Source organism: Sus scrofa, chromosome 2, assembly GCF_054392235.1.
Source record: "Sus scrofa isolate SSC_HxYL_T2T_F1_AM1 chromosome 2, Sscrofa_HxYL_maternal_Yorkshire_Landrace_v2.0, whole genome shotgun sequence".
Taxonomy (NCBI): domain Eukaryota; kingdom Metazoa; phylum Chordata; class Mammalia; order Artiodactyla; family Suidae; genus Sus; species Sus scrofa.
The window spans coordinates 30,588,213-30,616,064 of record NC_139384.1 but is presented as its reverse complement, the minus strand read 5'-3'; the positions used below and the strand labels follow the sequence as shown (position 1 = coordinate 30,616,064).

Sequence of the window (27,852 nt, the reverse complement as noted above, 5' to 3'; positions counted from 1 at the left end):
TGATGCTTCTGAGAGGCCTTTTTCTAAATGCGCAGAAGATTCTGGAAAAATCAGAGATCACAAGGCTCTCAATTAACTCCATGCTAAGGAATTGGTGTACTTTAACCTTCAAGCTTTATTTTTTTAGTTCATTCTACAAAATATATATTGGAAGTAGTAGGAGGGAAAAGTCTTGGCCAGCTCCACCCAAGAGATTTTAGGGAGCAAAAATGTTTCTTCGTCACAAACATGTTCAGCTGAAACACTACTGTTTTTAAACTACTTGAGGAGGAAATATTGACCAGCTCACCGGTGGGTCAGCGGTCCGATCTGTGACTGATGGTTGTAATACAGAAGACATCTCTTAGGAAAAGTGGAAGACCAGTGACTTAAATGGAAGATACAGGTATTCAATTATTGACCAAGGGGATTCCTCTTTAGCTGACTGATAGTCGTCATGATATATGTGGATTTAAAATGAAAAGAGGAGGAAACTAAAGTCAGTTTAATAGGTAACTTATAATTTGAGTAGGGCACAAAATGACTTTCTCAATCTTAGAAACCTCAAATTGATGACCTAATTTATTTTTCCCCTAAGGGCAGCTGATGCTGTGTTGGAGGTGGGAGTCATGGGAACGTTTTAATGGTCCACGCGTGCCTTTAGCAACCTCGGTGTTCTGTACTCGTGAGTTAATGAAAACACGTTGGTTTATTGCATGTGCTGAAATTGGTGGGGCACTTGTAGGAAACAACTTTGCTCTTTCTTATATCCCTGAACTCTTCTAGCCATGCTCAGATGATAAGCCAATAGTCTCCTTTCCCAGGTATTAAAAATGTCCATCCAGCAAAAATAAAAAAATTAAAAAAGGAAGTTCCTGTTGTGGCGCAGCGGCAATGAATCCGACTAGGAACCATGAGGTTGAGGGTTCGAACCCTGGCCTCGCTCAGTGGGTTAAGGCTCCAGTGTTGCTGTGAGCTGTGGTGTAGGTCACAGATGGGGCTTGGATTCCACATGGCTGTGGCTGTGGCGAAGGCCGGCAGCTGTAGCTCCGATTCGACCCCTAGCCTGGAAAGCTGCGTATGCTGCAGGAGTGGCCCTAAAAAGCAAAATAATAATAATAATAATAATAATATAAAAAATTAAAATGTCCATCCAATATACTATCAAATTGAATTAAAACAATTTTTAAGTCCTATTTAAAACTCAACCAATTTAAAACTTCTCCCCACCCCCAGCTCAGGCCTCGCTTAGTCTTCCTCTCTTGGGAAGGGATGTGTCATAGGTTTTGTGTCCACTTCCTGGTCCCCCTTTCCCACCCCTTAGCTGGTGTAGTGAGGGGATTTGTCGGGGTGCGGGGGTCAAAGATCAAGGAGGAGGGACAAGCTTGCCTGGTGTCATTGTTTGATACAGGACCTTCTGGGTTGGCAGACACACAATCGCTGGCTCATCTTGAGGTGTTTCGAGGGTTCTCTGGGCTCCCCCATTGCTGAACTTTCTCACTTTTTCAAGAGAGGACAGAACTTCAGGCAGCCTCTCTGGGGGAGGGGGTGGGGTGTGTGGAAGAGCTTTGTGTAGAAAATACATTCACTGTTCCAGTGACTTCTTCCCCCTCTTACAGAGCCTACAGGTGGGTGTTGGGCTCAACTGGCCGAATTGGCTACTCAGTCTCTTGGCAGGTCTTGCCAAGGTTGTTCAAGATATGAGGGTTTTGGAGTTCCATGGTGGTTCAGTGGGTTAAGGATCCAGTGTTGTCACTCCTGTGGCATGGGTTTGATTCCTGGCTGAGAACTTCCACCTGCCCCAGGCATGGCAAAAAAGGGGGGGGGGTGCGTTCTTAACATCTGTTGACTGGTTTTGCTTTGTGGAACCTCAGCACCTGTGAGACCACAGAATAAGTGGCCTTTAACATCCTGTTTTAAAAGTGTCTGGACCGCTCAGCCAGCAGGAGGCCTGGTTCCAGTGAGCATCTCAGCTGTGCCCTCTGATCTGATTGCCACGTGCTTGGGAATGAACCTAGGAATTTATGGCATCTCAGTTTAGTGTGCCCACTGCTCACACGGCTTTAACTCTCTCTTGGGGAAAAAGACTGAGAAACACAAGCTCAGTCTATGTCACAGGCATGCCGCACTCACCTAGGTGCTTTTACAGCCTTCATTTAATAAGCATTCTCTGAACTACTGGATTTGGGGGAGGGGTAGTCAGGGATGACTTCCTAGAGGTGATAATCTCTTCTGAGTTAGCTTTTGAAAGAGGAATAGGATATGCCTGCAAAGATGAGTGGGCACCAAACTTAGGCCCAGGTGCATTCCTGGCCCTTCTCAGTCTGTATGTCTCCATGGGGCAGGGGCTGTGCAGCATCCAGGAGCCACATCCTCCCTTCTAGAGTCTAGAATCTGCATCATGCTCTGGGTACCCAAGACCCTGGAATTTTTCACGTCTACCTCCAAGGCCTGTGTGGGTCTCATTCCCTCCTCCCAGGGGCACCTGTGATACCAGTGTGGGCCCCCATAGGCCTGAGAGATGACAGAGAAATGACTGGTCCATGTGGCTGAGACAGAAGCATCTGTATATACAGCCCAGCATTTCCATTAGCACGAGGCCCCTTGTGATGCGGGATGGAGCTGGGAATGAAAAAAGATGGTGAGCCGGCTGAGGGCCAGAGGCCGAGATCAGTATTCCGTGTTTGAAACTGGTCTTCTAGGTCATTATGAAGGAATCAATAACAAGACAGGATGGAACATATTTCATTTAATAACTTGTCAGCTTGATTTATAACTTTTCAATATTTACGTTTATAGCATGTGGGCCTCCGTTTCTACTCCTGCCCCCGGGGTTCTGCAAACATTAGGCGTGGGAGTGGAGGTAAGCACATTAATTAGGGTGATTGGATGGCTTTGGGGCATAGGGGATAGAAGAGAGCTCTAGATTAATTAGAAAAGAATCCCAATTAGGAAGAGATCCAAGGATCAGATGAATTTTAGGTGAAACCTGCAGTCATAGGAAGGCTCAGTTCAGTGAGGGAGGACCAGCTGCAAGTAGGAAGGTATCTAAGGGCAGCTGTGCCTGCGTGCACCTGCCTTGAGGCTCACAGATGCTGCCCAGAACCGAGCAGAACTTGAGAAGAGTCACTGGTCAGCAGCTTTGATGGTTGGCTGTGTTTTCAGGACCCCTAGTATTCAGGGTACAGACATCTGAAAAAGTGAGTGATCTAAGAAGAAAAGGGGCAGGTGGGCCCTACCCCAGTGTGTTTTTCACTAATGATTGTGCTGATCAGGGGACAGGAGTCAGGGGCCTGCTGGGGTCGGGGTGAGCGCTCAAGGTACCCACTGGGCTGGTGCTTTTGTCCCTCACAGGGAGCTCTGTGTAGATTTAGGGAAAGCATAGAATTAACAGGGTTAAACTTGCCAGCCCAAAACATAGGATGTGGGAAATGGAGGCATCTGAAAGTGACAGCTGGGATGATAGGGGTGGTAAGATGAGGAGTTTCAAGCCTTTAAACAACATGTTTATTACATTGCTTTTTATAAGCCCAGATTCCCCAGTTTTGATTGCAATTACCAGCTGCTGGGAAATAGGCTTTTTTTAATGGACTGCATTTATAAATTTGGGCGTTTGTGTGCTGGTGGAGCGTTTATTTCAACTTTATAGCAGCCTGAATTGATAATAGTGTGAAAGGATGCTGGGCATCACCATTTAGCTGAGACAGGGCTATTTGTAACCTTGTTGGCCGGAGGGGGTGGGAGGGAATTCACATCCATATTCTTCTGTGTTTACACTCCGACTCCACCTCTTGGGCAGTCTGCTTCATTCCTCTGTGTGTGTGTGTGTGTGTGTGTGTTGGGGGAGAGGAGGTGGGCATGGCAGGGCTTTCTGAAGGGTGGTTTGTGTCTCCTCCTTTGGAAATATGCATATACATTTGGAGCCATGACCTGACAGATCTGCCATCTAATGTCACTTTGCCTTTGGCCACGTAGCTGTGCTCTGTCTCATGTAAGTTCCTGTCTCATGACGCTAAGCCCAGGAGGGTTCGCTTTGAGCAACAGTGTCCTATTAGCAGCACAAGTTATTACTTTTTATTTGTCACTATAAAAGGGGTGAGGAGTTGACAAACCAGTGTCCTGGAGGATGTGGAAAATGGATTCTGATTCATGGCCTCCATCAGAACCAGCCATCGGCCTTTTTCCTTGTTCTGCTTATAGAAATAGCCTTCATCTCACCTGCTCCTTTTATCTTTATTTCTTCCCTCCCTTGGAAACTCACAGCATATCTTTTCTGCTCCTTACCACACTCCGTCCTCTTCATGAGAGCAATTCCTTTCAAGGATGGTGATTAAAATGTATGAGCACTCACTGACCGTGGCCACCTTGGACGGGGTTACCTGTATCACTCAAACAGAGCAAATAACAATTAATCCTAAGTGCTCGCTGGCCTCAGGGAGGGAGCTCGGCTTCCCTGAAGTGGAATCAGAAAATTGGCTTTTCAGTAGTACCTCTTGTTGGGCGGGGTGGGCGTGCAAGGATTGAGATGGGGGAGGTGGGGAGCATGCATGTATCTGATTTTGAAGCACCCCCCCAACCCATCACTCCACACAGGGCAGCCCAAATCAGCTGCCTGGCATTGTGAGGGTGGGGAGATGGGATGGAAAAGAAACTTCATTCGCTGGACTCCCGTGATTGTGTGTATGTCTAGGGGGTGTGAGGTAATGGGTTCCCGGTGTACGGTGTACGGGAGCCAGCTGTTGGCTTAAAACCATGGAGTGGTATTCAAGTGCCGACACACTCGAGCACCTCTTCAGCTTTCTTGAGCACATGAATATTGACTATATTTGGATTCAGCATCTATTGTGCATGTGTGCATATTTGTCTGCCTGGTCCTTAGTTACATGTCGTTGGTCGCATGCCAATTTATATATCTTGGGGAGGTCGTAGGTCTTGGGACAGTATGTTTAATTGAAAATAATTCTCTTACCTATGCACTCTTGCTAAAAAATATATACACAAGGATCCTTTTTAAGCATTTACATTTTGTTCTTTGCAGAGATTGACATAGGCAGGGATGGTCCTGAGGGAAATGGGATTCCTGGTTTTTGTTGCATGGGATTATTAAAAGTGGATTTGCATGTATATGTTTATATGCAGAGAAAAACCTTCTGGAAGGGTTAACACCAATATGCCACCTGTAGTTATCTCTGCACTGTGGGATTATGGGAGACTAATTTTCTTTCTTTTATTTGGTTTCTATTTTTAAATTTGTTTACAGTGAGATTGCTTTGCTGGGGTATTTAAAAATAGGCTGAAAAAAATAAGAACACTAAAATTGAGTTGAGTTGGGGAGTTGATTTGTTATATATATATATATATATATTTACTTACACACACAAACACTCACACACATGTACACAGTTCCCTAGCTCTAAAGAGACTGTAGTTCTACATCATATTTTCACAAGAAATGGATTTTTTGCTTAGTAGAAAACATTGTTATAGACCACTCTTACAGACCATTCTTTAGACCACTCTTTCAATAAAGAGGAAAATTGATACTTAAGTAAAATTGGATAGGCTGCTGTAGTAATAGTATCTGTCGTGTATTGAGCACTTACAGGTGTGCCAGGCGTTTTACACATTTTATTTCCAGTTGCTTCAGCAACAGTGCATGGTAGGTGGTATCATCTGCATTTTATAAATGGGGTGCAAAGAGGCTAACCAGCTTACTGGAAGCTGTAGAGCAAACAGATGCAGAGCTGGGATTTGAGCACATGCCTGACTCTAAACGTTGGTTCTTTTCATCTGCCGGGCTGTCTCCCTCAACACGAAGGCATCCACGATCACCGAAATGCATCTGGAAGGTGTTTGCTGTACCTCCTGATTGCCGTTCGTCCCCAGGCATCTCATTCTACCTCATGCCTGAATAACAAAATAGTTCACACCTATGCAAACTCTTCTCCCAAAGGGCCTGAGTGTTACTACCGCTAAATAAATTACCTGTCAAAAAAACACAACTATCCAAATAATAAAATCCGCCAACTATTTACAGAATGCTTGCCATGTACCGTACAGGGGAGATCTTTTATATGAATTGTCTCGTTAGGCTTTTTACAACAGTCCCGGGAGATAGACAGCATTATGCTCTTCATTCTGTAGATGTGGAAATTGAGGCATCACAATATCTCAACTTGTGCACAAGCGCCCAGCTAGGCAGTATTAGAGCTGGTTTTAGGGTCCAGGCTGTCAACTCAGTGCTACACACTGCATCAGGACAAGTGTTGGCTTCCTTCTTAGGGGCTCACGATGGCTAAGCCTCCCATGCGGAAGCCAAGGCTGTGGAGACTTTCTGGAGGAGAGAATGGTGTCTCCTGAATCCCAAAGAGTGTCTGAGTCATTTCGTGGGGAGCCAATTCTTAATTCATAAAGGGACCACCCAGTTCCCATCGTAGCTCAGTGGGTTAGGAACCCGACTAGTATCCATGAGGATGCAGTTCGATCCCTGGCCTGACTCAGTGGGTTAACCACTTAGTGTTGCTGCAAGCTGTGGCATAGGTTGCAGCTGTGGCTCAGATTTAGCATTGCCATGGCTATGGCATAGGCTGGCAACTGCAGCTCCAATTCGACCTCCAGCCTGGAAACTTCCATATGCTGCAGATGCAGCCCTAAAAAGACAAAATAGATAGATAAATAAATAAATAAATGAACGAGCCACTCTATGGGCAGGATTTATCAATCAGCAGAGAATTTATCAATTGTCATTCTTCCCTCAGATTTTGTCTTTTGTCTTTTTAGGACTGCACCTGTGGTATACGGAGGTTCCCAGGCTAAGGGTCTAGTCGGAGCTGTAGCTGCTGGCCTACCCCACAGCCACAGCAACCTCAGGATCCGAGTCGCATCTTCAACCTACACCACAGCTCATGGCAACACTGGATCCTTAACCCACTGAGCAAGGCCAGGAATCAAACCTGCATCCTCATGGATGCTAGTCAGATTCGTTTCTGCTGAGCCAAGGCAGGAACTCCCATTCCTTCAGGTTTTTTCTGGAGAGTGTTCTGAACCAGCTAATAAACCAGCTGTCAGTAAAAACTGAATGGAGAGCCCTGATGTTTAGGGAAGATGATTTAAGGAGCATGTTCTGCATTTTTCTGGATATATTCACTTTCTTTGTGGGTCGTACTAGACTTTGAGAAAGTGACATTCGTGGACCGTATGACCTTATCCATGGAAAATAGTTTTCTCTAAGCGATGTTTTTATATTTGCCTTCTAATTGTTTTTGAGTTTTAAGCAACTATCTGCATATACCCCTTATGTAATATCTCTAAGAAATTTTTCTGAGTTTTTCACTAGGAAGAGCTTTGGCTTCTTCCCTTATAATAAGAATTATGTAATTCAACCTATGTCTTAACCTTTACTGTGGCTGCCAGGAAGCTCAGCAGTTAAGGAGGGAGACAGTGTTTTCAGTGATAAGGGGCCTGAGCTCTTTGGTGTTGGACTTTCTGGGTTCAAAACTTGATTCTTCCACTTACTGACCAGTGACCTTGAGCAGGTTTCTTATCTTTGCTTTTTTTTCAGTTTCCTCACTATGCAGTGGCAGTGGTGATGCCATGTTCTTGATTCTCAGCCATTTTTTTTTTTTTGGTATTTTAATTGTCATCATTTAAGGGAGGCTTTTTCTGTATTTTTCTTTTTATGGATATACCTGCGGCATATGGAAGTTCCCAGCCTAGGGGTTGAATTGGAGCTGCAGCTTCTGGCCTACACCACAGCCACAGCAACACCAGATCTGAGCCGCATCTGTGACCTGCACTGCAGCTTGCAGCAATGCCAGATGCTTAACCCACTGAACAAGGCAGGGATTGAGCCTGCATCCTCACAGATACTACATTGAGTCCTTAACCCTCTGTGACACAAGAGGAACTCCAGCTTTTCCTTTCTTAAGGAGGCCTTGTGGTCAGAGAAGTATACTCTCTCTTTTAACTGTGTGGTTATTATAAGAACCCCATATAATAACACATACACATCACTTCGCACATGTGATCAATGTCATGACCTTCCTCAGTCCCAGGAACCACAGTCATCCTCATTGTTGGCTTATCTGCTTTCCTCCTAACTGTTCTCTTCCTTTTTTTTTTCAATTTTATTCCTTTTGTTTGATTAGTCCCTTTTGAAAACAAGTGTAAATGAATTGCCAAAAAAAGTGGATAGTGTTGTAAAGACGCATTAACTACCACCAACTGAAACCACCCCAGATAAATGCCGTCTTCTTGGACCAGAGAACGGTCAAGTCCATACCCATATGTTTTTGTATCGGAGAAGAGAAATAGGACTGCCTGCTATCAGGTTAATCCCAGGGACATCATTGAAAAAGTGGCTCCGTTGACATCAATGATTAGTTTTCTGGTTGGTAATTCTTGGTCACAGACAGTGTGAACCTCTTTCTAGTTGGCAGAACATAATTAGGAAAGAACGTTTTATGTTATTTTGTATTGCTCTCCCTGACACCTTTCCCGCATGCTTTAACTTCTTTGCTCTCTCTCTCTCTCTTTTTTTTTTTGTCTTTTTGGCTTTTCTAGGGCCACTCCTCCAGCATATGGAGGTTCCCAGGTTCACAGCCACTGCAACGCCAGATCCAAGCCGCATCTGCGGCCTACACCACAGCTCACAGCAACGCCAGATCCTTAACCCGCTGATCGAGGCTGGGGATCAAACTGTAACCTCATGGTTCCTAGTTGGATTCATTAACCACTGAGCCATGATGGGAACTCCTAACTTCTTTGCTGTCTAAACAATTATTTTAAACTCTTGCTGGCTCAGGAGCTACTAGAATGAGGATTGGCTAATTTTGCCCATTATAAGGAGGAATTTTTTAGAATTTGTCTCCCTCTTGGCATCAGGTACAGGTCTAGAATCTCTGCCTCATAGTTCTCTCCTTGTGCTGTATTTCTGGAACACTGTGCTGGTACCAGGTGGGAGGGGGCCAAACAAGATCGAAAGGGGCAGTTTTATTTGTTTAGTGCCTATGCTGGGCCAGACCTTTGCTTGGTAGTTTACATTCACAGTCTCATTTGATCCTTGCGATAATATTGTGGGCAGATATTATTTTCTTCTTTTTATAAATGAGGAAACGATCTCAGCGTGGATAAACTCGCGCAAGCTCACACAGCCAGTAAGTGATAGCTCTGTGATTTAAATCAAGTCCTGCCTGGTTCCAAAGCCTGTGATCTTTCTACGAATACTTCCCAAAGTTCCTGTCCTCTGTCTTTTGTTTGTCCATTCATACTTTCACCCACTCCTTCAGGCCCTCAGTCACTCATTCATCCAGCAAACACTTATGAATTGTCTGCTCTGTGTCAGGCACTGTGCTGGGCCCTGAAGACACAAAGACAAAAAAGATCTGATCTCCCCTCTTACATCCCAGAGGAGAATACAGACAGGCCAAAGTGATACAAGGTGGACATGTGTGATTGCAGAGCTGAGTGTGTGTGTGTGTGTGTGTGTGTGTGTACAGGCTATTTGAAGACCTCTGTACTTTTTATCCCATGAGTAACATTAACATTTACCTGGTCAAAGAGGTTCACATTCCCTTTCTCCTTCTCTGCCTTGTCTCTTTAAATTCAGTCTCTACACTGCAGCTGGAGTGATTTTTCCAGATGCGCACCTGTTTGCATCACTCTCCTGCTTAAAACCCCTGGATGGCTCTTGATGACCCCAGGATCAAGTCCAGCCTTCTTAGCAAGGCTTACCAGCCTCTTCTTGATCTTCCCTGCATCTCCTTCCACCTCAAAGTGCTTGATTCGACAATCAGGGATTTGTGTGAGGCTCTTAGGAGACAGTCCAGACTTCCCGGTCCTGCATCTTCCTTCACCCCCAAGTTTTTGCTCCAGCTCTGCTAAACTTCTTACAGACTTAAGAAATCTCAGAACGTGCTGTGCATCTCTGAGCTCTGGCCTTTTGCCCCAGATGGTCTCCTTGCCTGGAACCTCCCCACCTCAACTCCTCCATGCCCTTCTTGCCCTTCTTATCTTCCTTCACCATCACTTCATATGAGAAGCATTCCCTGACCCCAGAACTAGGTCAGGGGTCCCTGTTGTGTGTTCCCATCCCTACGTGCATGACCCAGTTAGGGCATTTATCACATAGTTTCACAACCTCCCATAGACACATATGTCCCCTCTATTGGCCTATAAGTGCCAGGAGCTTGATCTTGCTCTCTGCTGAGTCCTCAGCAGCTGGCACCTTGACTGGCACATAGTAGGAACTTAATAAACGTTGTTGAAATGAGTGGATCGTAAGTCTATATTGCTAATATGAAGAAAACAGAAATCATTTTATATAGGCGTGCGTTAAAGAATGCTTAGCTTTTTTCTTATATTTTTTTCAATGTCCGATAGTTAGTATTATGGGTCAACTTGACTGGATTATGATATGCCCAGATCTGGGTGTATCTGTGAGGATGTTTCTGGGTTTTTTTGTTGTTGCTGTTTTGGGTTTTTATTTTTGTTTTTGGCCACCCCGCAGCATACGGGAGTTCCCAGGCCAGGGATCAGATCCACAGGGCAGCTGTGAACTAAGCCACAGCTGTAGCAACGCCAGATCCCTAACCCACTGTGCCAGGCCGGGGGTCGAACTCACATCCCAAGACGCTGCCAATCCTGATGCACTTTAGCAGGAGCTCCTGTGAGGATGTTTCTGGAAGAGATGAGCATTTGAGTTGGTGGACTGAGTAAAGCTGCCCCGGTGTGGGGGTGGGGCGGGGAGCAGAGCCTCACGCATCTGCTGAGGGCCTAATGGACAGAAAGGGGGAGGAAGGGAGCATGCGCTCTCTGCCTGGCTGATTGAGCTGGGACATCGATCTTCTCCTGCCCTTGGTGCTCTTGAATCTCAGGCTTCAGACTCACACTGGAACCTACAAGATCAACTCTATGGCTCTCAGGCCCTGCAGGTGGGTTATCCAGCTTGCAGATGGTGGGAGGTCATGGGACTTGATGACCTCCATGGTCATGTGAGCCAGGTCTTTATATTTTGTTTTAGTGTACACACACACACACATAATATAGAAACAAATACATTTATTTAAATATATTTAAATGAATAATAAATTATAGAAATAATATATGTATATTTACATATATTTAAGTAAATACAAATTGTATCTACCCCATTGGTTCTGTTTCTCCGAAGAACCCTGACTAATACACATGGCTAAAGGAGTTCCCTGGTGGTCTCGAGATTAGAATTTGGCCTTTTCACCACTGCAGCCCAGGTTCATTTCCCGGTCTGGGAACTGAGATCCTACATCAAGCCACTGCAGGCTGCGGCCAGTACAAACAACCAGCCAAAAGACAAAACCAAAAAAACAAACAAAAACAAAACCCACATGGCTAAGTTGATGGAGCTACACCTGATATGTAAATACAGATCTGAATACAACTTTAAAATTGTGAGAAGAGAGATGGTAGTTCAGAATTTATTGAGATGAGAAGGCTGGTATCTTTTGTTCTATAATAGAGCACCTTGTGATTAACAGGTAGGAAACAGCACACTCACTCCAGTGAGACAATTGAAACATTTCTAATAAAAAAGCATGTCCAGCAGAGAGAGTGACTGTGGAGCAGATGGAAGGCTCACCCTAAAGTTTGACAGAGGAGCATAGGGGTGGCACCTGCTGCATTAAATCAATGGCAGGGACAAATTGGGAGGGCTCCAGGGGACATGGCACAGCCCCTAGGAGCTTAGTAGGTTTGCTTGATTGGGGTTGAAGCTTCACACGGGAGAAGGAGAGGTTGGTAAAGACCTTGGTGAAGGACGGGCTGCCAGTTGAGTCGTTTGCCATGAAAAACCTGGGTATCTGGAAGCATAGCGGAAACCCGAACATCAGACCCTGAAAGCAGTATTGCCATTTGTGCATTTCCTTTATTGCTTTCTCTCTCTGGACAGTATGGTAGATTCCATTTTTTGTTTCTAAATCAGCTTTAATGAATGAAAATCTGCTGTGGATTGAGAGATGCCAGCTTTAAGAGAGTAGAGGAAAAAAGAGTGGTGACACCTGCAGGGAGCAAGGTGTAACATCTGGGGTCTGGCTTGCTTGTCTCATACTATCCCAGAGTTCAGGATCCAGCAGTTCAAAAAGAGAGAGAAGAAGAAAAAAAAAAAAAAACCCAAACAAAAAACCCCCTTGTCTTTTGAGCCCCTGTGGCTGTTCACAGCCACCCTGCCATCAATTCCCCGAGTGTGTCTTCTCCAAACAGCCACATTTTCCCACTGACAAAACATTTAATTCTTAGTGACATTTCCCCACCATTATAAATAGCAGGGAGTTTTTAATCATTTTTTTAAGTGCCAAAGCTTTTTTTTTTTTTTTTTTTTGCCCGGCGGGGCTATAGCCATTTGAACAGAGCCATTTAGATCCTAAAACAAATCGACTGGCAAGTATTACACTTGGCTCTTCGAAGAGAACTGCTGATTTTAGCACATGAGGGAGTTTCACAAGGGTTTATTTACATCTTCATATTTTCCCCCTGTCAGGACTTTCCACCGCACCAAAGTGTTTGTGGAGCTGTCCGAGGTGGCTCCAGTGATCTCTAAGGCTGTCACACATTTTGAAAAACTGTATCAAAAGGAAATTAGTTTCAGGTCACTGTAGTTACAGAAAATTCCCCACCCCTGTCAAAGAGTGTTACAGAGTCACCTAGCTAGGACCTGGTGGGGCACCTGCCGGGAGGTTGTCATTCCAGACCTGGGACACAGGCATGTCCTCGGGACCACAACTGTCACTGTCCGGAGGGATACACCCTGCCTGAGAGCTTACTTTCTTCTGCTCTTCTGCCCCTGGATCCCTTCCGTTGCTCCTTTTTTTATGTACTGGTGAGTGATATGGGTTAATCAAACTTGGGAGAAAACATCATGTATGCAGTGAGAAGATTAAATTTTGTGAGTGTTGATTAGCATTCTCAGCACTGCTTTAAAAATATATACTGTAATGAACTCTTCTCAGCTAAAATATGGCGTTACATAATCATAATTCTGGTTTCTGTGCCATCGTCATTTCTGTGAATATACTTTATTGCTCCCTGGTCCTGGGTGGAATGAAGGTACCGAGCTTATTTTCTTTTTAAAACATTGTAGCAGGGGAGTTCCCGTCGTGGCGCAGTGGTTAACGAATCCGACTAGGAACCATGAGGTTGTGGGTTCGGTCCCTGCCCTTGCTCAGTGGGTTAACGATCCGGCGTTGCCGTGAGCTGTGGTGTAGGTTGCAGACGCGGCTCGGATCCCGCGTTGCTGTGGCTCTGGCGTAGGCCAGTGGCTACAGCTCCGATTCAACCCCTAGCCTGGGAACCTCCATATGCCATGGGAGCAGCCCAAGAAATAGCAAAAAGATAAAAAAAAAAAAAAAAATCATAGTAACATCAACAAATAGTTTTTTAAATGTCCCCAGGAAGGTAGAAGACCTAAATGTTGAAAGAGGGAGCAAAGATGTGCTCTGGGCTGGGTTTCGTCTGGGCAGAAGCAGGCCTCCAGGGGAGTTTTCGTTTGCTTGTTTTTGTTTCTTAAATAACAGATTTATTGAGATATAATTTGCATGTCATAAAATTCACACACTTAGAGCATATGATTCAGTGGCTTTTATGTGCTCACAGAATTGTCCAACCATCAACACTAGCTCATTTTGCAATATTTTCATCATCCCCAGATAACCCCCAAACTCATTAGTAGTCACTCTCTATTCCCCCTTCCTCCCGGTGCCAGGCAATCACTGATCTACTTTCTGTTTCTGTGGATTTGCCTATTCCGAACATTTCACGTGAATGGAATCATACTCTCTGGGGCCTCTTGTATGTAGCTTCTCTTACTTGGCATGACATTTTTAGGATTTACCTATGTTTTAGCAAGTATCAGAACTTCGTTCCTTTTTTATTGCTGAATAATATTCTATATGTGTATACACCCTTCTGTTTATCAATTCGTCAGTTGATGGACACTTGGGTTGTTCCCATTTTTTGACTCTTGTGAGTAATGCTGTTATGAACATTCGTGTGCAAGTTTTTGTGTGGACATATGTTTTTAATTCTCTCTAGAGGTGGAATTGCTGCGTCATATGGTAACTTAGGTTAACTCATTTAAAGAACTGCCAAACTGTTTTCCCCAAGGTTCCAAAAGCATTATTTCATCTTCCTACCCACAGTGTATGGGAGTCTTAATGTCTCTATTTCCTCATCGACACTTGTTCTTGTCTGTGTTTTTGATTTTAGCCATTCTAGTGGATGTGAATTGGTGTCTCATTGTGGTTTGGTTTATATTACCCTAATGGTTGGTGATATGGAGTGTCTTTTCATATGCTTATTGACCATTTGTGTGTCATCTTTGGAGAATTGTCAATTCAAATCCTTTGCCCACTAACGTTTTTTAAACAGATTTTTTTAGAGCACTTTTAAGTTCACAGCAAAACTGAGTGGAAAGTAGGAGAGTTCCTACATACTCCCTGCTCCCATCCCTGCATAGCTTCTCCAACTATCAACATCTTGCATCACAGTGGTACCTTTGTTACAACTGATGAACCTACATTAACACATCATTATCACCCAAAGTCCATACTTTAAGATTCACTCTTGGTGTTGTACATTCTCTGTTTTTTGGGTTTTTTTTTTTTTTTTTTTGTCTTTTTACGGCCACACCCACAGCATATGCAGGTTCCCAGTCTAGGGGTCCAATTGGAGGTGTAGCTGCCAGCCTACGCCAGAGCCACAGCAACGCAGGATCTGAGCCGTGTCTGTGCCCTGCACCACAGCTCCATGGCAACGCTGGATCCTCAACCCACCGAGCAAGGCCAGGGATCGAACCGGTGTCCTCATGGATGCTAGTCGGGTTCGTTAACTGCTGAGCCACAATGAGAACTCCAACATTCCACTGTCTTTGACAGATGTATAATATATTCACTATTACAGTATCTGTCATACAGAATTGTTTCACTGTCCTAAAAGCCCTTCGTGCTCCACCCATTCATCCCTCTTGCCCTCCTTAACTCCTGGTAATCATTGATCTTTTTACTCTGTCCATAGTTTTTGCCTTTTCTGGAATGTCATATAGTCACTAGATATTCCAAAGTGGCTGTACCGTTTTGCATTCCTACCGGCAATGAACGAGAGTTCCTATTGTTCCATATCCATGCTGGCATTTGGTGATATCAACATTTTGGATTTTTGCCATTCTAATAGATATATCTGGTAGCTCATTGTTTCCTTCACTCATTTTAAAATTGATTTATTTGTCTTTTTATTGTTCAGTTTTGAGTTCTTTATTCTGGATATAAGTTCCTTACCAAATATATACTTTGCAAATATTTTCTTCTATTCTGTGGGGTTTTTTCCTCTTTCCTGGTGGTATCTTCTGAAGCACAAATGTTTTTAATTTTAAGTTCAGTTTATCTGGTTTTTCCTTTTGTGGTTTCTGCTTTTGGTGTCATATCTAAATAACCATTGCCTAACCCAAGGTTATGGAGATCTTGTCCTATATTTTCTTTAAAGGGTTTTAAAAGCTGATGCTCTTACATTTAGCTTGATGATGTACTTTCAATTAACTTTTGTGTATGATGTTAGGTAGAGGTCCAGTTTCATTCTTTTACATGTGGATATCCAGCTATCTCAATACCATTTGTTGAAATGACAGTCTTTCTTTCCCCTTGGTGGTCTTGGAACCCTTGTAAAAAAAATGAATTGACCATAAGTGTGAGAGTTTATTTCTAGACTCTAAATCTTATTCCATTGATCTGTAAGTCTATCCTTATGCCATGATCACAGTCTTGATTATTGTAGCTTTGTGGTAAGTTTTGAAATTAGGAAGTATGAGTCCTCTGACAGAAAAAAAAACACGTTGTTTTGGCTCTTCTGGATCCCTGAGTGGAGTTTTAAAAGCTAGGGTTGCATTTCCACTCATGATTCTGGCTGCAGGAAGAAGGGGGCAGGGTTGGTGGCTGACCGAGGGATAGTGCCTGAGCCTAACGCTGCTGCAGTGTGATTTAGTGCTTTGTTCGGGTGTCCATGGTAACACAGGTGCTTCAGTAGGTTTCTTATATTCAGAGTGAAATGTCTTTGAACACCGCTAATACTCCCCCAGTGTTCCATGGCTTAGAGAAGCTGAAAGCCCTTTTTAAAACTTCTTTAAGCATCTCAGCCTCATGATCCCAGGATCTCTCCTGTCCCAGGGTCCCACCTGCAGCTGGGCAGGCCACCTTGGAGTCTTCCCCCATGGCACTTTAATGGCAGACTTAGCCACCTCATTGGTTCTGTACGTCATACAATCATGCCAGGCATTTTGCAGCTTTGGTAGACTTGTGGAGGGTCCCTTGGAGTTGTTAATGCAGGATAGATAGTATTCTTCCATCTCAGTCCCCCTTTCTTCTCTCTCTCCTCAGTCCCTTCACTCCAGATCTCTCTATCTGCTTTTCCAATGATTGATCCTCAGTTATACAGAACAGCTTTCTTCTTCCTTAGATGTCTCATTCAGGCCGTGAAGATACAGCTTCTAGTCCAAGGAGCTCAGCAAAGCCTTTACCCAACAGCAGGAGGTCTCTCTAAGAGGGGTTCTCCTTACCATCTGCTAAGAGAAAAAAACCTTTTCCATCTGCTTTCATGTGTTCACTCACAGCAATCTTTGTCAGCTTTATCAGGGAATTTGTTAGGCAGGAGCAGATCTAGCGTGGCTCTGGGAGAAAGGCACAGGGAGCCAGGTTCCTGAGGTCTTTCCTGGGCCCCACATTCTATGACTCTATGAATCCTTGGATTCCATATCAAAGCTTCTTGAACTTTTTTTGTGAAAGCAGCCAGACAGTGGCTTAAACATTCACAGTTCTGTTCTCTTGTGTAAAAAAGTCTGGAGTTAGGCAGCCCCAAGCCAGCATGCAGGCACCTGTATCCAGCTGTTATGATGTCTTTAGAGGACCACCTCAGGATCCAAGATGGCTGCTGGAGCTCTCTCCTCACACCTACATTCCCTTCGGCAGGAAAAAGAAAGACAAAGACAGAATGCCTCTTCCCTTTAAGGACACTCCCTGGGAGTGACAGGCAGTACTTCCACCTGTATTTAATGGACCAAAGTTTAGTTCTGTGGTCACACAAGAGAGATTGGGAACTGTAATTCAAAAGACCATATGCCTACCTAAAAGCTGAGCATTCTAACATAGGGGAGAAAAGGAAATGGACGTTAAGGGAGGCAGCCAGAGTCTCTGCCATTCACCCCCAGGACACGGGAGAGGGAATCCCAGACTCTGAGGAGGTCAGTGGAGACAGACCAGAATAGTTGTTTGCCTGCATGTCAGAAATTTCTTTCGGGTCCCTTACCTTTATCTTAAAAATTCTGTGCACATTCCACACCGTGGTTCATAAGACATACAAGTTTCTCATACTGTAACATCTAATAAGTAAAATCAGTGCGTTGGAAAGATTTGCTGTGGTTTGTTGCTGTGGCTTCACCAGTTTCCTCCCATGTCTTGGCTACCCCAGGGCTGCATTTTCAGATTGAGAAGCAGGAACTTCTCCGGGCTTGGGGATAGCACTTCTCTCCCAGGAAGGCTGGACTTGGGCTCAGGAGGCTCTGTGGGGGAGCTGGGATGTAGGGCCTTCAGATTCCTTTGTGTGACCAGGAGCAGGAGCAGGCAGACACACTGTAATTACCAAACCTGAAGTACTATGCAGAGAATAAAATAGGGACACAAGAAATGTTTGTTGAACGAACAAAAGAACAAGTGAATTAACTGTACCTACAGTTCAGACTTGTTTGGCTGTGGTTGTAGTATCTTTGGGGGGCTTTCCTGATGCTCGTTCATATTAATGCATCAAGCATTTATTAAGCATCTATCACATGCCAAAGAATCAAGTATTGGGGGAAATCAAAGATGAATACCTGTGGTGCCTATCTTCAAGGAGCTTTCATCTCGTAAGAAAGACAGGAAACAAACAGAAATTTTATTTAATTTTAATTTTTTTTTTTTTTTAGGGCTGCACCTGCAGCATATGGAGTTTCCTAGGCTAGGGGTTGAATCAGAACTCAGCCATTGGCCTATGCCATAGTCACAGCAATGCGGGATCCAAGCTGTGTCTGTGACCTACATCACAGCTTATGGCAATGCCAGATCCTTAACCCACTGAGTGAGGCCAGGGATCGAACCTGTATCCTCATGGATATTGATCAGATTCGTTTCCTCTGAGCCATGACCTCATTGATGCCATTTGGGTTTTTTTTGTTGTTGTTGTTATTTTTATTTTTTTGCCATGCCCACATGTGGAATTTCCTGGGCCAGGGATCAAACCTGTGCCACTGAAGCCACCCAATGCGATGCAGTGACAACACTAGATCCTTAACACACGGAACCACATGGGAACTCCACGCTGCTGTTTGTTTTGGTCCTGCCCTTTTTTCCAGGCTGGGGGTGTTGGGACCTGTCGTCATTATCCACACTGTAATGTAAGGAATGGTGTGGGAATTGTCATGATTTGGTGCTACACACTTTTTTTTTTTTTAATTAAGGAGGGCTGCAAGATTTCACATTTTCAAGGGACTATCCAAGGGAATTGAAAGCTGGGGAGAATATGTATCTTCAGGGCACGTGCTGTTGAAAACCCTGCGTGTGTGGATGTGCTGGTGCTGCTGTGGAGCTGTGAACATTGAAAGTGACAAGGGTGAAAAAGTGGGTGTGTCTCCTTCTCCTGCAGTGATTGCCTGAGCAGAGGGGCTCAGGGCTCCATATACTCACGAACCCATGATGCCTCATCTCCTTTTCTTCTTCTTTTGTTTTTTTTCTGGCCTCCCCACAGGATATAGAGCTCCCAGGCCAGGGATCAGATCCGAGCCACAGCCCCAAACTAAGCCATGGCAACATCTGATCCACGCTGCTGGGCAGGGAATCAAACCCGCATCCCAGCACTGCCAAGCTGGTGCTGATCCTATTGTACTACAGCGGGAGCTCCCACATCCTTTTCTTCATGATGTAGCCCTGATGCATATAAGCAGGAGACAGTTTTGCCTTTTCTGTTCCTGTGACTGTTAGTGTACGGATGTATATATACTTATTTCTTTATTTTTTTTAGGGCTGCACTTGAGGCATATGGAGGGTCCCAGGCTAGGGGTCGAATCGAAGCTGTAGCTGCCAGCCTACACCACAGCCACAGCAAGGTGAGATCTGAGCCGCGTCTGTGACCTATACCACAGCTCACGGCAACGCTGGATCCTTAACCCACTGAGTGAGGCCAGGGATCGAACACACAACCTCAAGGTTCCTAGTTGGATTCATTTCCACTGTGCTACGATGGGAACTCCTTATATTTTTTTTTTTAAATGAGAGTTGCAATGTTTATTTCAGGTTCTCTCTTGGTTTTTTTGTTTTTGTTTTTTTTTGCCACACAGGCAGTATGTGGGAATTCCTGGGCTGGGGATTGAACCTATGCTGCAAGGCAGCAACCAGAGCCATAGTGGTGAGAACGCAGGAGCCTCAACCCACTAGACCATCAGAGGATTCCCTATTTACTTATTTTTTATTTAGTCTTGTTCAAAAGAAAAATTTGCCGTGGTGAGCTTGCAAATATAGCCTATCTCCCTGCAGTTTACTGACTCTTAAGTGGAGGTGGATGTCAGAATTGCCTGGGAAACTTAAAAATACAGGTGTGATGCCCCCTCCACCCTGGCCCTCCCTAGGTGATGATTCACTAAATCCGGAGTGGGCTGGGGGCACATCTGGAACCTTCACAAAGATTCTGGTTGAGAAGCTTTGCTCTAGATCACCCAAATGGTCTTTTTAAATCTGGAAACCCCACACAACTGGCCAGAGTGACAGCCTATTTGAAAGATGGCAAGTTTGAATGCCACTCAGGAAATCTATTACTGAGCTGAGACTGGCATGCTGCCAAGCTGGTAGCTTTAAAGGGGTTGAGAGTCTGCAGCTTTATTGAAAGCGAAGTTTACTCTGCAATCAGGGGACTTGGCTAAAAAGCGCACAGACCATGCTGATTAGGGAATAAGGCATTTGGAGGAATGAATGCGGGGTGTGCTCACTGAGAAGGCTCACCCCCATCTCTCACTGTGGGCAGCAGAGAGCTTAGGGCCAGATGAACCTCAGATTTAAGAAACCAAAAGTCAACTTCAGAGAGTTTGTCCAAGAAAAGGAGGGACACATGGATGCTGTAGGGGCGGCATCCTGAATACTTTTGATGCAGTAATCTTGTAAAAACATGAGTCAGATCATGTCACCCATTTGCTGAAAACTCTCCAGTGGGTTCTTATTGCACTTAGAATGAAGTCCGGACTCCACCCCACCTCCTATGCCCTCCATCTCTGCATGGCTGTCTTCTTGTCATTGTTCAGGTCTCAGCTCAGATATCTCCTTATGAGACCTTTCTTATGCTCCTATGAAAAATAACTTCTCCTAATATCACTTTGAAATGCATTACTCTGGGTGTTCCCTGGTGACCTAGCAGGTTAAGGATGTGGCATTTTCACTGTGGCACAGGTTCAGTCCCTGGCCTGGGAACTTCTACATGCCATGGATGCAGCCAAAAAAAAAAAAAAAGAAGAAGAACTGCATTACCCTGCTTTATCATTTAGTGTTTATCACTACATAAAAATCTCTCATTGATTTCCTTGCCATTTACTTACTTGTTTGCTTCTCTGTTATCTGTTCTTCCATTAGAATTCAGGTTCCATGAGAGCAGACCTGAATGCCTGGTTTGCTTCTGTACCCCCAGCACCTGGCACAGTGCTAGGCACAGAGTTGGCGGGGGGCTCAATAAATAAGTGATCGAGTAAATGAACGAATGAATGCAGAGTCCAGATTTCAAGCCAGTAAACTGGAGCCCAGACTGAAGTTCTAGAGGCTCAGGGTTGGCTACCAGGCCAAAGGTGATACAACGTCAGGGCTATGTCAGCTTAGAAGTGTGCAGTCAGGAGTTCCCGTCGTGGCGCAGTGGTTAACGAATCTGACTAGGAACCATGAGGTTGCGGGTTCGATCCCTGGCCTTGCTCAGTGGGTTAAGGATCCGGCGTTGCCATGAGCTGTGGTGTAGGTTGCAGACGCGGCTCGGATCCTGCATTGCTGTGGCTCTGGCGTAGGCCGGTGGCTATACCTCCAATTGGACCCCTAGCCTGGGAACCTGCATATGCCACAGGAGCAGCCCTAGAAAAAGACCAAAAAAAAAAAAAAGGTGTGCAGTCAGCTCCCTCTGGAGAAGCCTTCCTTGAGCCCGCTCAGGGGGACCTGAGCCCAAGGGGAGGAAAGGTGTCTCTGGGTAGAACAGCCCCCATGCTTCAGGCACACTGAGGAGGGAGCCAGGCAGCTTGCCTCTGACACCTCAGAAAGAGTGACTGTACATTTCACAGGATATAGAAATCCTGTGAGGCATGACGCACACAAATGTTCTCTCTGACCTTCTGCCCAATGGGATGGAACACAATACATTTCAAGATGTAAGATTTTTAATGTGGGGTTTTTAGAAAGGCCCCATTATAAAGAATTTGTGGTGGAGGATACCTGGAAGGGGTGCCCAGGCGCGCGCGCACACACACACACTCACATGCATAACCCTTTGCACACAATTCTCTTTGGCTAAGTCGTCCTTTCTTTTCCAGCTGCGTTAAGGTACCATTTGCCTTGGGAACCACTGGGGGCCAGGTGAGGCTCCCTTATTTGCTGTCCTTCTGCCTGAGCACTTCTGACCCTCCAGGGTTGTCCTTACCTGCTCCCTCCCTCCCTCCACTCCAGGACTGCCAGCTTCTCAAGGACTGTGCTGTCTTTATGTCCCTATCACCCAGCACAGTGACCAACCCACAGCAGGTGTGTAATAAATGTTTGCTAAATGCACAAACGTGTGCCCGCCTATGTCACTGCAGGAACATATTTCAGCCTTGCCTCAGTTCATGGACCAGGGAACAGCCCCAGGGCCACAGAGCACTTGCTCTGCTAGAACAGCGTGTGGTTTGGAAACCCGCGAAATGAAAGACAGATGAGTGGGTCGTCCTTGGACAGTAGGCAAGGGTCCAGCCAGAGAGGTATTGCCTTGTCCCAGAGAAGGGCAAGGCTTGAGTTTTTCTCTGGGATTCACTTCCCTACCATAAAAGGGCATGGGGTGGGGGGGAAATCCCCAGTGACAGTAAAGTCCTTGTCTTCAGGGGTATGCAGATGCCTCTGACCTTGGACTCACCGATGACATGGTATCGATTGCACCTGCAGTCCCTCTGCAGCTGCTGCCAGTGGAAGCCATGCTAACAGGGCTCTGAGAGAGACAAGTTTTGTTCCAGCCTGACAGGCATGGCTGGCTTTGCAGCCCCCAGCCTGGGCAAGGGTTTCTGCAAAGCTGTGTCTTGCAGGGATTACAGTTTTGTCCTGGGAAAAACACAGATTGGCCTGAACTGGTTGAGGGGAGGAACAGAGAGAAAGAGGTTTTTCAGGCTTTGCAGAGCTGCTCTAAGCACATGGAGCCGATTCTCAGAGCTGCTGGGCTCCACCCGCAGAAGGCTGCATAGCAACAAGGGGGGGCTGGTGGGCGGGGAGCCGTCCATTTCTGTTCTCCAGAGAGCTGGTCACAGAGAGTAAAGGCATCTTTCTCCTCTGATTTTTTTTTTTTTGACGGTTTTATTTTTTTATGTATTTGTTTTTTTAATGCCATGCCATTTCTGTTATATATTAAATTTCTTTTTAAAAAAAATTAAAAAAAATTTTTATGACTCACATGAATGTATCACATCTATAGTTGTATAATGATCTCCTCTGATTTTTCATGTTGTGCTTCAGGTGAAGAGTCATCTCAATTGTGCTTTATGTAAACTGAGAGAAGGACCACAATTGCAAGTCCTTTATTTACACCATTTCATAAAATCCGCACAATCTTTTTGTCCCCATCTTCACAGATGAGGCAAGGGAGTCTTGGAGAGGCTAAGTAGGTTGTCCCTTTGCACCACCCACTTAGTAAATGACAGAGCCCAGAACAGAAGCCAAGGCGTTTAAAGCCATACATGGGATATATACAAATCTGCAGAACTTCAGTTTTCTTTCCAACAGTGAAGGGCATGGTGTCTTTGTCCTCTTTGCCTTTGTGTGGGTAGAGAGGAGGCATGGCCAAGGTCTGTGGATTTGCCAGCTGGGGTCTGGAGAGGCCGGGGGTGTCCTGGGGTGGGAGCTGTCAGCTGCCCTTGTGGCTATGGGGGAGGCTCCGAGGCAAGGCCAGAGGGCATTCAAGTCACACACAGACCCCCCCGGAGCAGCCACCTGGCCTTTCCTCCTCTGAGATTGGCCAGCATTAGGAAGCAAAGCCAGGCCATGGAATTTACAAATGGCTTGTTAAGGGATGGGACTGGGGGGCTTCCAGGCTGAGAGAGGTTGGCAAAGAGTGAAAATAAATCTTCGACCCAAAAGTAAGGCAGCAGTGGGCAGGAGGTCTGGGCTACACAGAGGACAAGCTGGTCCTTGAAGTGGCTGAGCCAAAGAGAAAGGCGAGGCCATGCCAGGAATAGAATGGAAAATCAGTGGGAAATTTAAAAGTTGAATTAGAAAATCTGAAATGAAAGCGGCGTCGGGGGCATGAGAAGGCTCTCAGTTGTACTGACATAAAAGAAAGCTTGTGATTCTCAAATCTTTTCTCCTGTTATTAAGAGCATAACCTGAGGTCTGAACATTGAATTGAGACGTGCGTTTTTAGCAGAATTGTTGGGAGGGAAGACGAGCCAGTGCTGGTCCCATTTTGCTAGAGAATTAGACTGATTTTAAAAGAGGAAAAAAGAAGAAAAGATAGGACCATCAGGACTAAGCAAGGGTGGGAGAAGAGAGCTGAGAACTCTACCCAAGATCTCCATTTAGAAGTTGTGATATGTTTAGCAGGCAGGGACTTGTTCTAGAAGACTGGGCTACAAGAACCATCCTGTTAACTTTGGATTTAACTAAGTCAATTTAAATTTGGCCACAGGCCTCTGCATATCCAGGTTGGAGGGAGGGTCTTATTAATGGGGTGTGTATATGGTTTTTAACAGCTTGATTGAGACATCGTTCACATACCATGCAATTCCCCCTTGAAAGTGTATAATTCAGTGACTTGATATATTCACAGAGTTATGCAAGCGTCACAATTTCAGAATATTTGTGTTACTTTAAAAAGAAACCCTGTACTCTTTAGCTGTCACTCCCCACCCCCTTCCCCCAACCTTCCCAGCCCTAGGCAACTACCAGTCTTCGCTCTGTTTCTGTGGATTTGCCTCGGCTTCTGATATCGGTGGCACATGGCCACCAGGAAGCAACCATAAGCGCTCCAGGATATCATGTGGGAGGAGTCCACCTTTGCTGTTAGTGAAAGAATGCAACCATAATCTACTATCACTACTTATTTGCATTGAATTTTCCCATTTGTATTTATTTTAGCTTAAGGTGTTTAGAATTGCCTTAAAGTTATTTTGGTTGCTTTTGCTGTGATGGATAGGAACAGTGCATTTCTCTTTCTTTATTTTTCCTATGGTAGATACCCTTTGGGTTAAGTGGACCGTCTTCTCTGGCCCACTTAAGGAATTGAATTTGGGCTTTTTGTATAGATTTATCTCAGTTCTTTATATGCACTATTTTGGATAGTGAAAGCTTTATCAGTTCTGTTTGTCCTATTTCTACCTTACTTTTAATTTATTTTTCGTACCTGTTGATCTTTCCTCTTTTATTTCTTAGTAGTAAGACCACACTCTCATCTTCATTTTTCATTTCTAATGGAATTCTGGTGGTTCTAATACATAATCTGTTGCCTGTTTGAAATTTATTTTGTATCACCAGGACCCAAGGTGAAAATAAATCCTTTTTATTTGAGTTGACATTTAACAGTAATTACTTTTTCACTTTTGTATTGCATCTAATGTGTAATTTGTTACAGTCCTTCCATAGTTTGAATTATGTCTCTGAAGTGTAGGGCAGCCCAGTGACACTTGGTTTTTAATACAACTCCTCCAGTTCTAATGGCTGCAGCTTTTTAGTTTACAATCCAATAGGGTGGATTCACTCTCATTTCTTAAAAAAAAAAAAAAGCATTATTCCTTATTTCTCCAGATGAGATTTACTCTGCATTTGCCCCCTTCTAGAAAGTATTCCAATAGGTCTTAGTAGCTATTGGATTCATTTATGTCAACATAGGGCATATAGTCATCTTTACCATCTGAACCATCTCTATGCCCTTAATTGTCCCTTTTAAGCCCGTGGCCACACCCCATGTCCCCCATCATGCCCAGGCTTCTGCTTCTTCCTCTTTCTCTCAGAGGAAGTTGGAAATTTTCCTTCGGAGCAGGGAGCATCATTTGATTTATTCAAATTTCTTCAGAGTTTCACAATCTTCTTTAAGCATTGTACCTCTCAAGTTAAATGAATATGCAGGAATTTGACGTTTTGTATTCCTAATGCAAATAGCATTTTTTTCCCCTGATTTTTTATTTTTAAGCTGTCTGGCACCAGTGTAAGCAAAAGTTATTGATTTTTGAAGATTTATATCCGTAATTTTGAGCAAGTCATTTTCTGGTTAATTTCCTTGAATTTTCTAGGAATACAGACATGTCATGTGGAAATATTGATACTTCTATTTTTTTTTCCTTCACCATCTTTGCAAGTTATTTTTTTCTTGAATGGTTATCTGCAGACATTTCTAGAGCTAGGTTAAATAAAGATGGTAACAATGGGACATTGCTATTTTGTTTCCAATGGGTATAAAACCAAGGCTTCTCAATAAATATGCTTATCCTTTCCACTAGGCTAAGACAGAAATTCTGTACCATTTAAAAAAAAGAAATTAATTAAAAATTAATGCTAGGAGTTCCCATTATGGTGCAGCGGAAACAATCCAACTAGGAACCATGAGGTTGTGGGTTCGATCCCATGCCTTGCTCGGTGGGTTAGGGATCTGGCGTTGCCCTGAGCTGTGGTGTAGGTCACAGACGAGCCTCGGGTCCTGCATTGCTGTGGCTGTGGCGTAGGCTGGCAGCTGTAGCTCCGATTCGACCCCTAGCCTGGGAACCTCCATATGCCACAGGTGTGGCCCTGAAAAGACCAAAAAAGGAAAAAAAAAATTAATGCTGAATGTCACTGAGTTCCTTGTTGGCATATATGTAATAATTATATGTATCTAAGGACTTTCTTTAAATATGCTACATTGTAAAAATAGGTTTTAAAATTTTCCTAGATATCCATGACTGGGACAAACACTACTTGCTTATTGGTGATTTTAAATTAGTGTCTTATTGGTGATTTTATTTTTTTTATTTTTTATTTTTTTTTCATACTAAGAACAGGGAAGTTTTTTTTTTGTTTTTGTTTTTGTTTTTGTTTTTGTTTTTTTTATTTTCCCACTGTACAGCAAGGGGGTCAGGTTATCCTTATATGTATACATTGCAATTACAGTTTTTCCCCCACCCTTTCTTCTGTTGCAACATGAGTATCTAGACAAAGTTCTCAATGCTATTCAGCGGGATCTCCTTGTAAATCTATTCTAGGTTGTGTCTGATAAGCCCAAGCTCCCGATCCCTCCCACTCCCTCCCCCTCCCATCAGGCAGCCACAAGTCTCTTCTCCAAGTCCATGATTTTCTTTTCTGTGGAGATGTTCATTTGTGCTGGATATTAGATTCCAGTTATAAGTGATATCATATGGTATTTGTCTTTGTCTTTCTGGCTCATTTCACTCAGTATGAGATTCTCTAGTTCCATCCATGTTGCTACAAATGGCATGATGTCATCCTTTTTTATGGCTGAATAGTATTCCATTGTGTATATTTTAAATTAGTGTTTCCCGATCCTTTTGGAAGAGAGATAAACCACCACCCAGCATCTTTCTCTCCCTCTTCTTCCTTTGCTTCCTCTCCCCATCCTCTCTTTTTCTTTCCTCCTCTCTCCTCCCTCTCCCTCTCTCTCCTGCTCTTTCTTCCTCTTCTTTTCCTCCCTTTCATGTGTCCTTCCTTCATCCCCTGCTTCTGATGGTGCCTTTGTCAGGTTGTGAAGGTTAGTTCTAGAATATGAGCTCCTTTATAGAATAAGTGAGATGGAGAAATTCTCCCGTGAGTTGAGTAGTAGTAACAAATGTAACAAATTCGGGGAGTGGGCAAGGGGTTTGGAGGTTGTGCAGGAGAATCCTACCTTCTGGGTGCCCTTTGGGAGACTGATATGCCAGCCCTGATGGCAATCACCTTGCAGGGGATGTGATTGCGGACTATTCAGGGGTCGGAGATATTCACCTAGAGAGATGCTGATCTAGAACGGTGGGCATGACACTTCCAGATGGTGAAAGAGACATTGTGAGGGTAGAACTGATTCCCTCTGGCATACACCTGAGCAAGACAGGCGAGGAAGCAGGACAGCCACCTGTTTTCTCCTCGCCGACCTTCTCTGTCTCTGGTAGTGATCCACCCAACCATTCACATGGCCATTTGGCCTTGGTCTTCAGGTCTGGCCCATATTCTTCTGGGTCAGGTCCTGTCCATGCTCTGAGGGCTGCATATGGCTTCATTTGGGATAATCCTTTCTAGATCCTTTTCCTAAATGTGAAAGGTGGAATCCTAAGATTATTCTGATTATTTCAGCCTTAGCTTTTTTGTTTGTTTGTTTGTTTGTTTTTGCTTTTTAAGGCCGCACCCGAGGCATATGGAAGTTCCCAGGCTAGGGGTCGAATCGGAGCGACAGCTGCCGGCCTCCACCACAGCCACAGCAATGCAGGATCTGAGCTGCGTCTGCGACCTACACCACAGCTCACGGCAAGGCCGGATGCTTAACCCACTAAGCAAGGCCAGGGATCGAACTTGCATTGTCATGGATTCTGGTCGGGTTCGTTAACTGCTGAGCCACAAAGGGAACTCTCAGCCTTAACTCCTAATTTTAGGGGCAGCTTTTGGATCTTCTCTT

At 44.5% G+C, this 27,852-nt stretch overlaps 1 protein-coding gene across 13 annotated transcripts in view; it reads left to right on the top strand.

Annotated features, from left to right (window-relative positions):
* Positions 1-27,852, top strand: part of KIAA1549L (KIAA1549 like) — a 297,338-nt gene that overhangs the window by 79,779 nt on the left and 189,707 nt on the right. Inside the window, exon 1 of one of the 13 annotated variants that reach the window (XM_085011460.1) lies at positions 2,984-3,179. The exons of the other annotated variants lie outside the window; for them this stretch is intronic. The gene's annotated coding sequence lies outside the window, so the exon portion shown is untranslated. Of the gene's footprint in view, positions 1-2,983; positions 3,180-27,852 lie in introns of those variants that run through there. 13 annotated transcript variants of the gene reach the window in all.